Source organism: Quercus lobata, chromosome 9, assembly GCF_001633185.2.
Source record: "Quercus lobata isolate SW786 chromosome 9, ValleyOak3.0 Primary Assembly, whole genome shotgun sequence".
NCBI classification, from domain to species: Eukaryota; Viridiplantae; Streptophyta; class Magnoliopsida; order Fagales; family Fagaceae; genus Quercus; species Quercus lobata.
Genome location: NC_044912.1, coordinates 3,139,894 through 3,147,944, shown reverse-complemented (window position 1 = coordinate 3,147,944; position 8,051 = coordinate 3,139,894).

The window sequence follows — 8,051 nt, the reverse complement described above, 5'->3', positions numbered from 1 at the left end:
ATGCTCGAGTTCCATATTACAATTAAGGAACTCAAGTTTACCAAGCTCAAGTACCACATTATTTTTTTTTTTATTGCACAAATTCCAGGTCAGTAGCGCCACGGTGGAATGAAACTAGGAACTCAAGTTTACTAAACTCCAGTACCATCTAAAACTGAAGTTTAGTGAGCTCGAGTACAAAAAAAGTGGTAGATTCCCATTTAGTTCCGAAACAACGCTTTTTTACTACAAATTTCTGAAAATGGTGGTATTTGGCCATTTTCACCGTCCATTCCTTTATTAAACAGTATCTGATAATATTACATGCAGGAAATAGTTTTTGAATAGCAGATGATAAATAAATATCAATAAGAAATGAAGAAGGATGTAGAAGTAGAGACATTTTTGAACGGCTTTTTGTTTGTACTTTTAAAAGTTTTGGTAGTATCAAGTATTGGGAAAAGTTTAATGATAATTTTTATATTTTACCATAAATTTTAGCTAAATATTTTTTTTTTCTTCAATTCTCTAAACGAGGAGACTAGAGAGAAAACTTTCTTGTTAATGGAAATATCTCATACCTGGTACGCCCCACCACATCTGAAAATGTCTATTTCACACACACATGATTCACACACTCACCACTTTTGCACAGAAAATCATAATTTTCAACTATTTAACGTCATAATTTTAGTTTAAAAAATTGAATGTGTGTAGATAAATGAGTGTGTGAAATGGACATATTTCTTAAAGAAATTTTAGCAGCTTCGTTTTGGTAATAGCTGATAGCTGGTTACCACTAAACTACCATGTCCTCCACCATCGATTTAAAAAAGAAAAAGAAAAAGCAACAAAAGGAGAGGAGTGCAAGTGGGGGACTGGTAATCAATAACTCGTGCCACGCAAAAGCTCTGAAAAAAAGTAATGGTAAAAGGAATAAATTTCCTTGAGGGTGGCCCAGGAAAAGTTGTTGACTTGACTGAGAACAGGGGATTTGAAATTGTGAAAACACACGGAAAAAGAAAGAACAGAGTACAATCAATTATTTAATAGCAGAGTTTTAGAAAAAGTATATTAGTATATAATTAAAATTTTTAAGGCTAAATGATAATTTATTTTATTAAAAAAATTAAAATGAAAATTAATCCAATCTGCCTCTGAGATTGGGGTTATCATAAGCTATCAAGAATTTTTTTTTTTTAATATTCAATTTGCTCCCTATGCTCATAGAACAATTTACACCATTAAAAAAAAAAAAAAAAAATTCATGCTCTTCTAATTCTAAGTCCTTGCTTCTTTTCAATATCTCGTTTTAACTGCATATATCTCACATTGTAGCAATTATATATGCAAAAGAATTTCTAGTAGCCAATGTAGATAAATAATTGTTAGAAATGGAGAAGGATACAAATTAGGTTATGCCAATTATATGCATGAAAGAGTAACTAGTGGCTAGTGATAGATAAATAAAAGTTTAAGATAGAGAAGGAAGAGCAATAGAATTTTCAAATTGTATTAACTGATGTTGTTTATGCTTATAGAGTAAATTGAATATTTAAAAAAAAATTGATAATATCTGACAATTAACCCAAATCTCAAGACGGTTCGAGTAGTGACACTTTAACGAATGTGTTGTGCTCTCTATGATAGCTTTATCAAGGATCCAATGATACTTGTGGTGTTACTCTTATCATCACATGGTGTGAGGTCGATGATGATGAGTCCACACTCCATACCAAAAACTTCCTTTTTTACTAAAAAAGAAAAATGAGGTAACTTTGTCCACCTCTATTGATAATAATAATAATAATAAACCAACAAACAATAAAGCAAAGGAGTAAGAAATTGGGGGACTGGATAAAGTGCTAAACTAACCACTAAAAAAATAGAGGGTAAAAGTGTGGTTGATTGACTAAAAGACATATGTAAAATTATGAATAGTGAACACACACATGAATAGGAGACATAACAGATTCCAATTGAGCATTGAAATATAATATAATGTACACCATTTAATTTAAAAACTTAAGTTTACGAGTTTGGATCAAATTATATTATAACTAACCTTATCACATGCGCTTTGCGCCTGAGATGGGACTTTTTTTTTTTTTGGTTTAGTATCATAATTTTCTCTTAAAAAAAATTTGTATAAGTTTGTTTTGAAAACATAGATTAATAGAAGAATGTCCTATTTTGTAGGCATTTTAAATAAAGTTGGAGATATATTTTTACCGGGTTATCTTTAAGTTTTTTCTCTGTTAAACCTAAGATTTAGAGTATTTTTGAACTACATAAAAGTCTAGTCCAAAGAAGAAAATCATCTTTGGGGGTGTAATTTTAATTTACCTTTATATTTATATACAAATTTATGCATTATTTATTACCTTTGAATATTGATTCATTGCCATAGTCATATGCAAAATCCTAACAAATTATTTAATTAACCAATTTTTTTTTTTTTGAGGAACAATTAACCAAAACATTAAAAGTAAAGAATCATCATACCGAAAAACAAAATCATTTTATAAAAATTGTTGTGGCGTCAAATGATTCTATAAATCTTTTTTTTTTTTGGTCAGTCTAAACAATTTCTTTTGGATACATACGTTTTTTTTTAATTGATTAATAATTATCATGTTGTGCAATATAAATAAAAAATAAAAACTTTTTATGTGACGAGGGGCCAAGTAAACCACCAACCATTTTTTTCTTTTCCCTTTTGCTTTGAAGATGCCATGAATACACTGAGAATTTCATTCCTTTTAGTGCGTTTCGTGTTAAGCGGGTAGTGCAAAACGCGGACATTGTTTTATGAGTGTGGGCTGTTGTTGTAGAAAAAACTCAGAGAAAGGTTTTCGAATTTTTTTTGGATTCGTTCGTGGATTCGGCTTATATTGATGTTGTGCCAATGTATGTTGAATTCACACATGTGTTTATTAGAATGTTTTGGTTTCTCAGAAAGAAAAAAATTATATATTCTAACTTACTAATCCTTTCAAAGAATAATAAATGCGTAGTTATTAAACCTGGATCGAAAACCGGTGACCTGACTTAGACCAGTTTTGTTGTTTAAATAGACTGTTTGTGCACAAGTCCCGGTCAAATCTAGTTAAATCTGATGGGTTTGTGGCAACCTATGTAACCTAGATGAGTTTTTATCACTTGGTTGGGTTTGTGAAATTTGTAAAATTACATATATAAGTCCACTTTATTGACTTCTTTACTGTTTTATGAATTATAATATGGTAATATAAAGAGGAGAGAACCTAATTATTATTATTATTATTATTATTATTATTATTATTATTATCAAACAAATTCACTTCTTTGTTTGTATGCCTACCTCTATGACTTCTATCTCATCAAAAGACTACTCTATTATTGTGAAACCTTAATTTTAAATTATAACTAGTCGCTAACCCATGCAATGCATGGAAGAGTCGAACAAAAGTTATAAATTTTCACTTATAAAAGTTACAACTTAAGAGGAAAAATAAAATACTAAGACCAAAAGTGAAACTCTAACACCAATAATGTTGTATGGTCTCAACCTTCAGATGAATAAAATGACATTGTTAGGGAGTGAAGACAAATAAATGTATCAAATATTTAGTAATGATTGCTTTAGTTATCTGGCTTAAATAGTAAAACTATTGTAAAAAAAATTCATTTGGACACTTTTAAGCCAATAAACAAAACAAACCCTCATCACGCACACAAATGTGAGAAATTTGGAAAGAATAGATGTTGAAATATATGAATGTAAAAAAGAAGAAGAGGTACCAATTGAAAGGCAAAAAAGAGTATTAATTGAGTAAAAATGCAAATTGATCAAATATATGAAAAAAATAAATAAAGGGTGAGGCATTAAATTCAAACAGAAGATGGGCTACTAATAACATATTTCATGATTTAAAAATAAAATCAAATCTATAAAGATGTATTTCATGCCTCTTAGCCAACCTTTTCTTTACATACCAACAATAAAAAAAAAAAAAAACAAAGTTATAAATCAAAGTTTACAATTATTTTATGTGTTAGTTTTTTTTTATTATAAATTATTATAGTTTCTTGATTACACCTAGCATCATTGTATATGAATGCTAAAATACAAATATATTCGTAACAAATTAATGGTGAAATATGTCTGGTATTCCATAGCAAAAGTGATTCTCATCAGGATATGAAATCATGAAAAACACGTATTAAAAAAAAACAAAAGGGTGGAAAATTTTTATTACCTACAGCCTTGCAATAAGGTTGCTCTCTAAGAAGCTTCAACATTGTAAATTGCCAAGCAACGATGGCTAGCATGAAAACCACCTTTCTACTTGCTCTTATTTTCCTTCTTTTGCAAACTGAGTTTATTTCATCTTGAAGCTATATGGTCCAATTCTAGTGCTGGTAACTCCACTGTGGGTTGCATTGACATGGAAAGGGAAGCCCTTCTTAAATTTAAAGAAGGTCTTGATGATCCTTCAAGAACTCTTTCCTCTTGGGTTAGCGAAGATTGCTGCAACTGGTTGGGAGTAGGCTGTAGCAATCGAATAGGTAACATCATAAAACTCAACCTCAATGGCCAACTTTTATGTGATCAAATGTCTGGTTATACATGTTGGACGCCTTTGGGTGGTGTTTTATCTCCTTCTTTGCTTGAATTAAAATATCTAAATTACTTGGACCAAAGCCACAACTATTTCCAAGAAATTCCCATCCCAAATTTCATTGGTTCTCTCAATAAGTTTACTTACCTTAATCTCTCAAATAAAAAGAAGTTGTATTAGGTTTAGGGTTAGTGCCATGGAGGAATAATTCAAATTTATTATTTTATAGAGTCTAAAATGAAGTAGGAAATACATTAAAGTAAAAAACCTAAAATAAAAAAGAAAAAGAAAATAGTGATGACGTGGAAAATTGTGGGAGTTTTAGAGGCTTCGGTTTTATATATATATATATATATATATATAGATGATCAGTTTAATTTAGCCATTTGTCTATTTTTTAATTTAAATATTTATATTATGGTTTCTCAAACTTTTTTGTATATGTATGTGTGTGTGTATATAGATGTACATATATTCTTTAAAAAATATATATATAACAGATATAATTTTTTTATTTGACCTTGCAATTTGACTGATGACTTACTAGTTAAACCGGTAACCTAGTGACCCAGCTCATAGGCTGGTCCATGTTCAGGTGGGTTTAATAACTATAATGATTGCAATTGTTGAAAAGTATATTTCACATATTTTTCTTGTCTGTCAAGTTTTACAAAGTCCTTAAAAATGCCTCTAAGTCTGTAAACGTTTTTGATAGACTATTATTAATAAAATACAGGCTTTTTGTTGAATTCTTTCTCTAGTAGATTCTAGTTTATCACCTTGTGGATTTAAAGAACCCCTTGTGGATTCGAGGTTCACTACCCAAAAACTAACATTTTAGGTTTTGTTCATCAAAGAGGGCATCGTGTGTGCTTTTTTCAGACTTCTATGACATCAATTAGTATTAGAGCCTTGACTTATCTTGGCCTGGTGGCTGACGTATGAGACGGTAGCAATTCCGATGACAGAAAACTTAGCAAGTATTACGTGACATACAGTTAGCACTCATAAATATCTTTGCTAGGATACGGTTGTTGGAACATGGAAACAATAGGGATAACTGTCGCAAAGACATAACTCATGGGCAATCTATTGGTAAGCAAATTTCATATAAACCTTATAGAAGAATTGCAAGTTTTAATAGTTATTTTTATAAAGACGATTTTCTTAATTAGTTACTGGATCTAGAGGATTTATTTGACTATGAGAATATCTGTGATGAGAAAAAAAATTAAACTTGCTTTGTATAAACTTAGTGGATATGCCTTACATTGGTGGGAACGATTACAATCTAATAGAACCCAACAAGGTGAAGACAAAATTCGTTCATGGCCAAAGATGAAAAAGATGCTTGCTATCAACTTTTATCCTTTGGATTGTGATGAACTTTTGTCGTATACAAAACAAGATTATTATTGGCCTAAACTTTCATACTTGAATTGTTTTGAAGAGCCATATATTCCACCATTAAAGGAAGAATTGCATGTTGAAGAAATTATTGTTCTTGAAGATTATGTAGAAGTCAAAGAACAAAATATAGAGATTTCTGAAGAAATTAATGAAGGTCTTGTTATGGAAGAAGATCTTAAAATCAAGAAAATACCAAAATATAGAGATTTTTATGTAATTTATTATTTTTGGTATTTTTATATAATTTGTTATGGAAGAAGATCCTAAAATACCAAAAATAATAAATTACAATAATTAAATAGTAAATTGTATCCTACATCAGGAGAGAGAAATGATGTGATGTAAGGGAAGGAGAGAGAAAAAGTGATTTCGGCAATGGTATTGTCAAAGCTCCCCAACTGAACTGACCTAACCGATTGTTTTGATTGAAACAAGGATAAAAAAAAAAAAAAATTTTGAATTTTGGCAATACTATTGCTGAAATAGGAGGAGAGAGGAGAGAGAAAAGAATTGAATTATGGGAATCTCATTGCCACAATTCAACTTAAAATTTGTTTTTTTCCTCTCGTCATATTTTCACACAAGAAATAAGAATCTCTTCAACTTTTCATTTTAATATATTTTTTATGTACCTCTCTGTGTTGCAACTGTATTTTTTTTTGGCAACTGTGTTGAGATGGGGAGAATGAGAACTAAAAATATAAGAGGCGGGGGGATCATAATATGCAGAGGAGTCACACACTCACACCTATTCTTCATAGACGATGGTCACTTTTTTTTAGGCTATAGAAGGGGAATGTATTTACTTCTGATTAATACAAAATTTGTTAAAATTTAATCTAAAATATTTTTTAGATAATAACAATTTATTGAGTAGTATAACATTAATAAATATTTGAGGGGTTAATTATAATTTTAATAATGGGATTTTATTTAAATTTTATTTTTTTATTTTTTTGCCTGAGTAAAAGTTGAGGGGATTTGACCACCACATTTCTAACAAAACATATAGGTGAAATGGCATTGGACCAGATGGCTATTAGTTTTTTTTTTTTTTTGAAAGCGATGGCTATTAGTTTTTATGGCAACACCTTCATTTACCTCTTTTAATTTTCCTTAAGATTATGGTAAGTGGCTCAAGAGAATTTATTTATTATTTTTTAAAAAGTTCAAGGACAAAAAGTATAATGTTTCCAATGATTATGGGGAAAAAAATCATTTTTTTTTTTTTTTTTTTTTTAAGCTTAGGAGTTAGGAACAAAAATTGAATGTCATTCAAACTTTAAGAACGGAAACACCATTTTAGCATAATATGTGTAATTTTTTTTAATAAGTGCTTAAGAGTATTCACATCTGAACAGTGGTGGAGCCAAGATTTGACCTTAGGGGGGGCAAAATTTATAACTAATATACATGTGTTTCCATAAACAAATACATATTGTGTATGTAGCATACAACATATGCATCATATATACAAAATATTAACCAAACTTGACAATTAAATGCCAGTAATATGAATAGTAAGTGATCATTCAATATTGAAAGATCCCCTAAAATCATTGCATATCATTATATTTTGTATATTTTATTAGTTTTTTTTTTTAATATATAGCCAATAAAATAATCCCCTTATATATTTTATGGAATTTTTCATGTAATTGTTTCCAAATTTTATTGCTTAATACTTTTGAAAGGAAACTTTTTATTTTTTTTTGGGATGGTAATTTCATCTCTTCAATTAAGACTTTTTCTTCTTTATTTAAGTTTATTTTTTATCATTTTTTTTTATAAATTTTGAACTTTAAAAAATATTAATAAAGTAAAAAAAGATATGAATATAAAATTTTGATACATGAAAAAGGAAAATTTTGGGCAGGGTCAGGGGGGGCAAGTGCCCCCTCTCGACCCCCTGACTTCGCCCCTGCATCTAAAGTGCTAAAAACTTAGCATTTAACACCCCCAAAAAGCTACAAGTGTTTTGGCTAAATATTGCTTAAACATGAGTTTATGGGCTTTATGTGTTTAAATATTGAAATATCTCCTAATTTTAGCTGTCTA